We start from the raw sequence: 12,656 nt of genomic DNA on the forward strand, positions 1-12,656 counted from the left end.
TAAGAAGCTATGGATATTTTTTTCCTTTGAACCACACTGTGATAATAATGATGATGATGATGATTGTTATACATGGTACCTACCTTAAAGGGGCCAATAATACATACATAAACACAAGGCATATATGATTGTCGTTGAAGTACCATGTGAATGGAATTTGAGACATGATCAAGACAATGCATGTTGAAAAAAATGAGATGGGCAGTAATGAAAATGAAAGAATGCAAGTGTACAGTCTATATTTGTTGCCCCATGAGATAATAAAAGAACCTGAGAAAGTCCTTTTTGTTCATTTATTTAAAATATAGCTCCTCTCCTTCCTTCACCACTCCTTGACACCATCCCTTAAGTTACAGTTGTTTTTTATATTTTCAATGAACTCACCTTTGCCTCTTGCAACCCCTATCTTCTTACAATCTATAGCCATGTCATCTCCTAAGTGAGGTCTTCCACATTTTTTCAATTGCCCAAACTACTCCACTTCAGACTAATTTGTATTTACTTTGGATACATTGCATAATTATATTTGTCTCTCCTATTGACTATTAATTCCTTGAGAAAAGGGTCAGTTTCAGTTTTGTTTTATATTCTTGGTACCTAAAATAGTTATTGACATATTGCTATTGTTGTTGTTTAGTGATTTTTCATTTATTGTGACCCAATTTGGCATTTTCTTAGCAAAGATACTGCAAAACATTGCCATATCCTTCTCCAGTTTATTTTACAAATGAGGAAACTGAGACAAATAGGGTTAAGTAACTTGCCCAAAGTCACATAATCAATAAGTATTTGAAACTATATCTGAACTAAGATCTTCCTAATTCCAGGCTCAATCTTCTAATGACTGTCCTATCTAGCTACCTCATGGTTTAAAGCACTTTATTCATGGTGCTAGCTAGCTAGTTACCCCTATGGACTCATAGTAAACACTTAATTGGGTTGAGGGAGTGATGACAATTTAGGAGCAATGCAATGAGTGCTGTGCTAAGTACTTTGAGAATATTATCTCATTTAATTCTCACAACTGTAATAAGTATCTGAAGTAGCATTTGAACTCAAGATCTCTTGACTCCAGGCTTGGTGCTCTATTTACTGCTCCATCTAGCTATCTCATGGTTTAAAGTACCTTGGAACAGTTAGATTTGGAATCAGAGGCTCTGGGTTTGACTTATATCTCTGATTCTACCTGTTAATTTTTTGGGACAGTTTTTAGAGATTATCATCATTTTTAAATAATTCTTGCTGAAAGTAGAATATTGTTCTATTATTTGTGACCTTTCTAAGATTAATTCCTATTTAAAAAACTAAATTAATGGCCAAACATTTTTACTGATGCTAACAATATATATGTCATAAAGCACCCTAGGTGGCACAGTGGATAGTATGTTGGTTCAGACATTAGGAAGAAGTACCTTCCCAAATCAAAATGTGTTCTCAGACACTTACTAGCTGTATGATCCTGAAAAGGTCCTTTAACTCTGTCTCAGTTTCCTTATCTAAAAAAATGAGCTGAGGAAAGAAATGGCAACCACATTTTTGCCAATAAAACCCCAAATGGGGCCACAAAAAGCTTGAAAGGGTTTATTAGACAACTGATCTAATCCTCTAATTTTACAAATGAAGAAGCTAAAGTCCAGACATCTATATAGATGGCATCGGCATAGACAAAATAAACTTCTTCATCTTGCTTATTTTTAATTATTATTATACCCCTATCTATTCAAATTGGCTCACACTGATCTATTAATTTCTGGGAAACATCATTAATTAAAGTTAAATGCACAAAGTATATTCTTAATTTCAGTTATTTAATAAAACCCAAAGCATTTCTGTATAACAATGACAAAATTCAGGAGGTCATAAAGGGAAGTCCTGATTAAAATAACAACAAAATGGACGTAAAACTTGAATTCATCTTGCAAAGCATACCATGCTTGTATCAATACAAAATGACTTTCTGGAAAACCAGAAACAACTTAAATAATAAGAGAGCTATTCAATGATCATAGTTGGACCAATAAATACAATAAAAACAAAAATATTGCAAAATTGATTTAAGTATTTAGTGCCATAGCAACCAAATTAACAAGGAAAATTTTATAGTTAGCTAAAAATAATACTTTATCTGGAAGAATTAAAATATCTAGAATATCAATGGAAATGATGAAAAAGGTACCAGTGAAATGAGAATGGTACTTTTAGCTATGAAACTCAAATATAAAGTAACAGTCATCAAAACTATTGAGTATTGGTTAAAAACTAAAAAAACAAAAGGGAGATTAATGGGACATACTATATACAATGAAGAATTGGAAATCATTAAACTCAAAAACCAGATGAGGGATAGAGATGATTATAGAAGATAAAATTCTCCAGATTATATGAAATTCAAAAATTTTTGAATGATCAAACTTTATATGACTAAGAAAAGAAAAGTCATTAGCTAAGGGAAAATCAATATTAAATGTTTGATAAGATTATGAAGTATTGTTTTATATACACTGAACAGAAGTAAATGTCTAAAATTACTATTCCCCAAGGGAGAAGTGGTAGATTATGAACAGTACCCCCAAAAGAATTTCAAGCTATTAATAACTGAATGAAATAATGATCCGAATCATTCATAGTAAGAGCAATGCAAGTCAAATTGTCAAAGTTTCAACTCACACCCAAAAACTTGTCAAAGATGAGAAAAGATGAGAACTATCAATGTTGAAGGGCTGTGGAAAGACAGGCATATCCATGAGCTATTGGCAGAACTGTTATTTGATCATTTTTTAAAGCAATTTAGAATTGGGCAAGGGAATTTATAACAATGTTCACACCCTTAAACTGAAAGATTCTCTATTAGTCATATATCCAAAGAAAGTTAATAACAAAAGAAAAAAATTCCATAAAAAGCTAACTTACTAAAAGCAATATGATTATTTTTGGTAGCAGAAAAGAGCTAGAAAATAAAGAGATACTTATTAATTTAAAATTAGCTAAATTTTTGCTTTCATGAAAATGTAAAGGAATATTCTCTTCTAAAAATAATAAATATAAAAATCCACTAGAAAACTTTCATGAAATAATGAAAAGTGACATTAGGTGAACCAGGAAAACTATATAATATACACATACAAACACGTACACATATACCATAATGCATTATTAACAATATTGCATTATTAACAGACACACACACAGAAAGAGAGAGAGAGAGACAGAGAGAGACAGAGAAAGAGAGACAGAGACAAAATACAACAATGTAAATGGAAAGGACAATATCAATCAAACAATTTAAACTGAATAATATGGACCAAATTTATTCTGAATGAACTAACAAAAAAAGGCATCTTTCTTCTTAAAAGGTTTTGTGTGTGTGTGTGTGTGTGTGTGTGTGTGTGTGTGAGATGTGTGAATTGGGGTGATAATGATTATGAAATGTTATATATAACACAACTTTTTTTTTTTTTGATGTGTTTAGTTTTGCTGACTTCCCTCCTCCCCTATTCTTCAATATAAGAGATAGCCTTTTGGGCCATTCTTTTGCAGAAGGAAAAGTATAAAAAAGTCATCAAAAGTTTACCTAGAACAGCCAGATACATAATTCAATTAGAAGGAACAACAAAGCATTTATAAGCAAAACAGGAAAATTAAATTTGTGTTTTTTACATAATTCATTGTATAACTTAAATCAAGTAGCCTTCCTTCTCTCATTGAAAAAAGTAATTTAACTCTTAGTGACAGTTGTTTGTCTCATCTATAAATGTCGATTTAAAAGTATATTAAATTGAATGAGGTTGATATTGAGTAATTAACTTTAAAATTTTCATTTAAAATATACATATATGCCTCATGTATATATCTATATCTATATCTATATATTTTGATCATCATGATATTGCTTCTGCTATACATAATTATGAATACAGAGGGGAAAAGAGACCTAAACATTTTGTAGTCATTTAATAATTTGAGAATATATCTTATGCTAAAATAAATCAACCTATTAAGATGAATGATTGTCTCTCATTTGCACATAATTAACAAAATCCCCCATAGATACTAAAATAGCTGTTCAAATTAACACTCCTGTTCATCAATAATTCTGCCTGCCAAACCAACTTAACATATTTACATTTCAGCTGAGCTCAAAATTTATAGCTGAGGGGGAGGAAAAAAGAAAAAGAATTAAAATAGAGCAGGCTGGCATTTGTTTGAAAATCCTAATCCTTATTAGGAAATCTCTTCTGAAGATGTGTTACTAGAGTTGAATTGAAGTTCTGTTCATAGTAGTGAACTCCAATGCTAGACAGCCACAGTAAATAAAGGAATACTTGCTTACATTTATTTGATAGTTTTGAAGACTCTGAAACTATCACTTTCACCATAATTTTGACTTAAGGAAACAAAGGACATTAAATATACAGTTACTTAGGCGTGTTCCTCCTGCTGTTAAATTTGATCCAAATAAATAAAACATGAGAAAAAGTATCCAGTTTTTGATCCACCACAGTCTTCAGTTTCTGAAAGTCTTTTCCAGGCCCTTATCCTTAGGAAGAACAGTAAGCTCTCATTGTTTTTAACCGATTGAGCCAAGAATTTTTCCCAAAATGATCAAAGAGGCTCCATTAACATGCCTTTCCTATTGCTACATGCTAACTTCTTATAAATGAAAATACTAAAATCCTTCAGATAGCAGTATTTGTTTCAGAATGTCCATCAGAAGCATTAGACTGGGAGGGGAAACAATAAATTATATTCAAGGATACACTTGACATTAACAGTCACATTATGCATTCTTAAAAATAGTCAATAACACAAGAACAATAGTTTCTTTTCCAAAGAAGTGTTTGTTTGACTTATTTTGTTACCTGTATTACCCTTATTATTCCGAGGACAAAAAAAAAATTTGGAAAAACAAGTAATAAAATATGCCTATAAAAAAGGAGTTTTATTATTTCATTGAACATTGATTATATCCAAGGGCAGAATTGTTTCAAATTTCTTTTCTGGATAAGTAGGATCTTCAACTATTTTTAGTACCATAGGTTTGGAGATAATTGATATTATTTGTAAATGAAATAATAATGGTAAATCTACTCTACTGATGTTTCTTTGCAAGTGGAACTAAGGACCACTGTTCGGTGGGAATAGGGCATTTAAGCTAATTTTCCTTTATAATGTCACGAAAGGTCAGAGGTGAAACATAACAATTGTGAACTTTCCTAAATTACTTAGGACAAAATTATGAACTATTACTTTCCCTAAATACTTCTCAGTCATCTTATCTATTTAGTCTATGTGATTTTTTTCAGGGTGTGCTTCACTAGATATTTCAATAGATGATAAAGTACTAGGGCCTGTAATAAGAATGAATTGAGTTCAAATCCATCTTCAGACACTTACAAGATTTGTGCTTCTGAACAAGTCACTTAAACCCTGGTTGCCTTAGTACACTGAAGAAGGAAATGGCAAACTATGCTAGCAACTTTGCAAGAAATCTCCATGGACAGCGTTAGTCATGAAGAGTAGGACGTGACCAAACAATAATAACAATAACAACTTCTTGGGGGTAACAATCTATATGCTTACCTTTTGCTTATTTATTTCTTAAGTTTTTTACGCCCTATATGTCTAATAAACATTCATTTGGAAGCAATATAATGTTATTTGTGAAAGATGATGTGATGATGAAAAACTGACAGAGATAAAAAGGAAATACTCAACTGTCTATAAAGAAGGAAATAATCTTCAAACTAGAAAGAGTACAATCAATAATATAAGGGAAGTGCTACCTTAAATAGATAAAAGTTATATTGTGTAGCTGCTTTAAAAGTATCCAAGCCAAAATTATGTATTTTCAAGATGCATTCTTATACATGTTATCTGTTTGTTACCTTTGAAAAACACATAGTGTATAATAAAAATGGGAGGAATAGAAAAATGCTAATAATGGAAGATATCCTAACTCCCTCTCTTCTTCCCCCCCCCCAAAAAAAAAAGCAGAGGGAGTATAAATACTAGATAGCACATTTGGTTTCACTCCCTGGAAAAATTCTATAATGAATTACTAAATAAAACAAAAACATGACCAGGAATCAAAATAGGTTCACTATTTTGGCAAATTTAAATTCATTTCTCTTTTTTTTCATCATCATTTCCCTTTTCTTAGATTCAGAGATGACAAGGAGCTCCCAGAAGCTAAATGACAAGAAAGATACACGGTGAGATTTTGGAAAGATAGGTAGCTTTGTGAAAGGTAGAGGTGGCGCTAGCAGAGATGGAGGGAACACAGAATGTTGTTTATTGGTTGCATGTGCCTTAATTGTGTTTAGAGAGTACAAATGGGGAATTCTTTCCTTTTTGATGTAGTACCTAAAAATCATCTGATGATATGTAATGCATTTTTAACTAATAATTTATTTTTGTTTGCTTGTTGTGCAATTGTTTCAGTCATGTCCAACTTTCCATGACCATTTGGGGTTTTCTTAGCAAAGATACTGGAGTGTTTTGTCATTTCCTTCTCCAGGTCATTTATACATGAGAAAATTAAGGCAAATGGGTTTAAAGGACACAAGATGTAAGTGGCTCAAGTCGGTTTGAACTTAGCTCTTCCTAACACTCTATCCCCTGTACCACATAACTACCAAATTATTTTCACATTTGCATAAAAATTGCAAATACCAATATTAAATTTGAAGCTTTTTTTAGCTTCTAGAATAAATATGATTCAACTGTTGTGATACTATGTGGCACATAAAATTTCCAACTTTGGCTCTAGTGGAAGACAGGCATGGAGAGTATTGCTGAAGCTTCTTAACCTATATGTACATTCCCTTACTAAAAGAGAAAGAGAGAGAGACAGAGAGACAGAGAGAGAGAGAGAGAGAGAGAGAGAGAGAGACAGACTGACAGACAGAGAGACAGACAGAGAGAGAGAGAGAGAGACAGAGAGAGAAAAACAGATAGACAGAGAGAGAGAATGAGAGAGAGTGAGAAGTGCTTACCAGAGGGAAAGTCTCACTTCTGTTCTGTCCTGTAAGAAGTAAAGCTATGGCCTGAGAGGCTCCAACTCTCCTTTTCCAAGAAGGGAGGAAGGAATAAAAGTATGCAATAATTGTTTGCCTAGTTGTTCACTACAATTGTACAATTAGTATCAACATTCTAGAAGATAAATTAATGGAATACCATTTTGATGATCATGCTATAATATTTTCCCCTAATTTATTATTGGTCTACTTATTATCATTATCAGATTTAACAGATATAAATTGAAACTATTGCAAAATTGTCCAAATTTAGGGTGAAAAAGGCTTTGGAGACACCATTATATAAAAACTATTTTGGATTTTTAGGCACCCACAAGTTTAATATAAAGCAAAAATGTGGCATGAAAACAAAAAGAAAAAAATTAAGAGCTTAAATTTGAAGGTGTTTGAGAAACCACATATTCCAAATCACAAAGCACCAGAAATCCCTAACAATGACCATCTCAATTTTGTTTCAAGATTTCTTATGGAGATTAATTTACTACTTAGCACAACCTGTTGTAGGGATAATTATTTACATCATTCTCTAAGCCACTCTGTTGCTTTTCTTTTTTTTTTTTTTTTTTTTTTTTTTTTTAAGGAAAGTAAACATTGTAAAAGTACCTACCACAAACATTTGCATCCTTTGGGTTGAAGTACAATTATCCTGATCTCTCTTCCATGCGGCAGACTTTTAACTACTTTAACACAATTAACATGTTCCTTTAGAATTTTCTCATTCAGGCTAAACTTTTCCATTTCCTCCATGTGATCTCCATCCCTCTCATGCTATTTGTTGCCTTCTACATATTCCCTAAGTGACTGACGTCCATCCTAAAATATGGTATGTATAACTAAATACAGTAATACACACACGTCTGGGATAGAGTACAGTAGCACCATGAGTTCCTTCTTCATGTACACTATAACTCTCTGATTAATTCAGTTATAATTCTCTATGCATTAGCTTTCCTACTGCTATGGAACAAAACTGACTCATATTGAGATTGGAATTTAGTCTCACCTCCAGACCTCTATCTTTTTAAATTTAAATTTAAAATTATCATCAATTTGAATAAAACATTATAACTGTGAGCATTTCACATACTTAAACCAGAACAGAAAATTGTATGTGAAATATATAATATATATTAATAATATATATTTTATATGTGTACATGGACATATACATGTATGCAAATGTATGTGTAAACATATGTGTGTAATTTAAAAAATGAGTTGTGAAATTTAACAATCAATCACATTGATAAATAAGTTTTAGAAGGAATAAGAATATCATGGACAGCTTATGCAAGACTTGGAACAATCTTCCACCAATTACAAAAACATTTTCATTTTAAGAATGATCTTAAGAAAGGTCTAACTAATTGGGAAATAATAACAGGTCACATCACTATGTCATTAAAGAGATAAATACAATTTTCCTCTCCCAAAGAAATAAACAGATCATTCTGAATATTGTTGACTATTGGAATAGTTTTAATTTACTGAAGAAACCTTTTTCAAAACTATAGATATTGTATTCCTTTAAAATTTTCCACATCACACTATTTACCAACCAAGGTCATACCTGAGATGAGAATTTTTGTGCCATGAATTATCAATTATGTAGATGAGAATTCATCTGTAATTATTGCTTCTCTATTAATATTCTCCCTAAAAGAAATAGATGACTAAAGGCCTAATATTAATTAGTTGACACTAAAATTGTGTTTCACGTCTATCAGGAAATGACAAATAAACAGATGTTAAAAATGACAGCATTTAACACTTTATTATAAAACAAAAAAGAAAGGAATTATGTACCAGAAGCCACAAATTATATTTTTCATATTAAGTCTAGATAAATATTTGTAGTAGAAAGGAGTAGAAGAATGGCCTGTTTTAAGATTATTGGAAAAATCCTACAAAGGATAATTTCTCTGGTATGTAGATAATAGAAATTATGCAATGTGACAAAAATATCAAAGACCACTCAAGCAAGAATTCTGCTTCTCTAATAATGCAAGATAAGGTGACAGTAATGATAGTAGTATGGTAGTAGTAGTAGTGGTAGAAGTAGTAGCAGCAGGAGCTGCAGTAATAATGGTAGTAGTAGTAGCAACAGTAGCAGCAGCAGCAGCAGTAGCAGTAGTAGTAATGATAATAATAACTAGCATTTATATAACACATACACACATATATATTAACTCTCAATAAATTAAGAGGTAGATGATATTATTATCCTTATTTTTCTAGATAAGAAAAGTGAGGCACAGAGAGATTAAGTTTTTTGCCCAAGGTAACACAACTATAAGTACCTGAGATAATATTCCAACTCAAGTCTTTCTGACTATATGTCCCATGATCTACCCACTGCTCATTGTACCAACAACTTATGAAGGGTAACACTCCTCCAAATTATACCATCTAAAATTTCTTTGAATTTACATTCGATCTACACAAGTTCTAACCCCACATCTCTTCCAAATGCTAATTGGTTTTCATATAGATAACTTCATCATTCTTGGCCTTAGTTTACACATCTGTAAAATGAAGAACTTTGACGTAGTACCATAGATCTTTTCCGTCTCTAAATCTAGACTCCAATGAAGAGTTGGGCAGTTTTTTATTGTAATGATTAGTGTGTGAGGTCTGAAGTCAGAGACCTTCATCTTCTTTAGTTCAAAGTCAACCTCAATTGCTTATCACCTGGGAATGTCACTTAACCCTGTTTGCCTCAGTTTCCTCAACTGTAAAAAGAGCTGGAGAAGGAAGTGACAAATTATTCCAGTATTTCTGCCAAGAAAAACTCAAATGGGGCCACAGAGAGTCAGACACAACTTCAATAACTGAACAACATGAAGTGTTGCCAATAGAGATTGCCTTAGAAGAATGTGGACAAAAGAAATAGTTAAAAGATTCACTGCAATTTAAACTTGATTAAATTAGGGGAGAAACAAATGAAATAGAGAAGGTATTTCACATATTCTCACTTAGAAAAGATTGATGATAAATAAGAATGATAAAATATTATAACAGATTCTACAAATTTAAGTCCTACTGAATACCCAATAAGGCATGATCTGGTAGCTAGAATTATACATCAGAAAGTTGGCATCTTTTGGGGAATAAAAGATGACAAATTCCGTTAATGTAAAACTCAAAACATCCTGAAGAAATAAACTATTCTGGAATCATATTGTGGTGACAGACTAAACTATTGTCCACAAATGCCAAAATCAAAGAATAATTTTATTTGATGTTTCACTAAATGATATGGAATGAGAAGCTTATAACTTATCGAGACTTATAGCCAAGATTACAATCATGGCGAAACAGCATGAGGTATATATCATTTTTGTTTTCCTGACTGATACTGGGTCATATTATCATAGGATTTTATATTTAAAGCTAGAAAGAATTTTAGGGACCATTGAGTCCAGTTCTTTCATTTTATAGATGAAGAAACTGATGGTCAGAGAGGTTAAGTGACTTGTCCAGCATCTCACAGCTAGCTAGTGTCATTTTTCTAGGATATTAGAGGATGCCTTTATATACTAATTCCGTTATGAAGCTACTTATGCAGTAGTTCATAAAATCTTTGGAAAGGGACTTGTCCCTTGACAAGCAACTTCATTTTCTATTACCAGATCTCCTTAATTTCTACTGAACATTATTCTCCTACTCTCTCCTTTCCCTTATACCTGATGATTGCCCTGTCCTCTTCTGCTTTTCAGCTCCTTTTTGTGTATTCTCATCTCCCATTAGATTGTAAATTCCTTGAGGGTGGGAATTGTTTATTTTTTTTTCTTATTTGTATCCACAGCCCTTAGCACAATACTTGACACACAGTAGGCATTTAATAAATGTTTATTGACAGATTGTCTGGACCATTTATATTTCAGCATCATTAAAAAAGATGAGAAGAACAAAAGTAGGAAGAATCCTATTTACAAGATCATTATGCTTTAAAAAGAGTTTTTACTTTGTCTTACTGGATCATGCATATTATGTTCAATTTTTGTATACATCTTTCCTGGAGAACATAGAATAGCATTTTTTGAAATGCCTGTATTTTTTGAAGTTCAATAATTTATTAATTCTGAGGTTCTATTACAGGCATTCCCAAGTGCTTACTGCATGCAAGGCATTTTGCTAGGTGTTTAGGTCACAACGAAAAGTAAACAAATTGTGACTTCAAGAAATTAAATATAATAGGGGTATATGTAACTACAAAAATATGATAAAAGATAAACTTTCATAAGGGCAATAATTTTAACATTTCATAACTCCATTTGGATTTGTCTTAACAAAGATAGTGGAATAGTTTGTCATTTCCTTCTACAACTCATTTTACAGATGAAGAAGCTAAGGCAAACAAGGTTAAGTGACTTGCCTAGGTCACATCGCTAGTGAGTGTCTGGGGCTGAATCTGAATTCAGGATGATCAGTCAGGAGGATTGGTTAAAAATCTAGCATAAGTTAGACACTTCTTTGAAAATCCTATTCTTGAGGCAGCTAGGTGGGGCAGTGGATAGAGTACCAACCCTGAATTCAGGAGTACTTGAGTTCAAAAGTGACCTCAGACACTTTAACACATTCTGGTTTGTGCCTAGGCAAGTCACTTAACCCCAACTGGCTAACTACCTTGCCCCCCCCACCAAAAAAAAAAGAAAAGAAAAAGAAAATTATCCTCTTAGATTTGCCTGGACTACTTTCAATTAAGGCTCACAGACATCATATGTATCATAAATGAGACTTGAGTCCACATCTTTCTAACTGACAAATTAGCTCTCTGTCTTTTATATTACTTGTTATTCAATTGTTTCATTTATATCTAACTTTGGTGAATCTCTTTGGGATTTTCTTGAAAAGATATTGGAGTAAAATATATAGAGAATTGACTCTAATTTATAATAAATCAAGCCATTCTCCAATTGATAAATGATCAAAGGATATGAACAGACAATTCTCAGATGAAGAAACTGAAATTATTTCTAGCCATATGAAAAGATGCTCCAAGTCATTATTAACCAGAGAAATGCAAATTAAGACAACTCTGAGATATCACCACACACCTGTCAGAGTGCCTAGAATGACAGGGAAAGATAATGCAGAATGTTGGAGGGGGTGTAGGAAAACAGGGATACATGCATTGTTGGTGAAATTGTGAATACATCCTGCCATTCTGTAGAGCAATTTGGAACTACGCTCAAAAAGTTATTAAACTTGGCATACCATTTGATCCAGCAATGTTTTTACTGGGCTTATATCCCAAAGAAATCTTAAAGAAGGGAAAGGGTTATTAATAAATTAGAGGAACACAGGATAGTTTACGTCTCAGACATGTGGAAGGGGAAGGACTTTATGACCAAAGCAGAACTAGAGATCATTACTGATCACAAAATAGAAAATTTCGATTATACTAAACTGAAAAGTTTTTGTACAAACAAAACGAATGCAAGATTAGAAGGGAAGCAATAAACTGGCAAAATATTTTTACAGTCAAAGGTTCTGATAAAGGCCTCATTTCCAAAATATATAGAGAATTAACTCTAATTTATAAAAAATCAAGCCATTCTCCAATTGAAAAATGGTCAAAGGATATGAACAGACAATTCTCAGATGAAGAAATTG

General features: G+C 32.2%; 1 protein-coding gene across 29 annotated transcripts in view; it reads right to left on the reverse strand.

Annotated features, from left to right (window-relative positions):
- The window catches only part of RIMS1 (regulating synaptic membrane exocytosis 1), a 695,397-nt gene that overhangs the window by 77,132 nt on the left and 605,609 nt on the right, over positions 1–12,656 (reverse strand). The gene's annotated exons all lie outside the window — the stretch shown is intronic.

This window comes from Sarcophilus harrisii, chromosome 4 (genome assembly GCF_902635505.1).
Source record: "Sarcophilus harrisii chromosome 4, mSarHar1.11, whole genome shotgun sequence".
NCBI classification, from domain to species: Eukaryota; Metazoa; Chordata; class Mammalia; order Dasyuromorphia; family Dasyuridae; genus Sarcophilus; species Sarcophilus harrisii.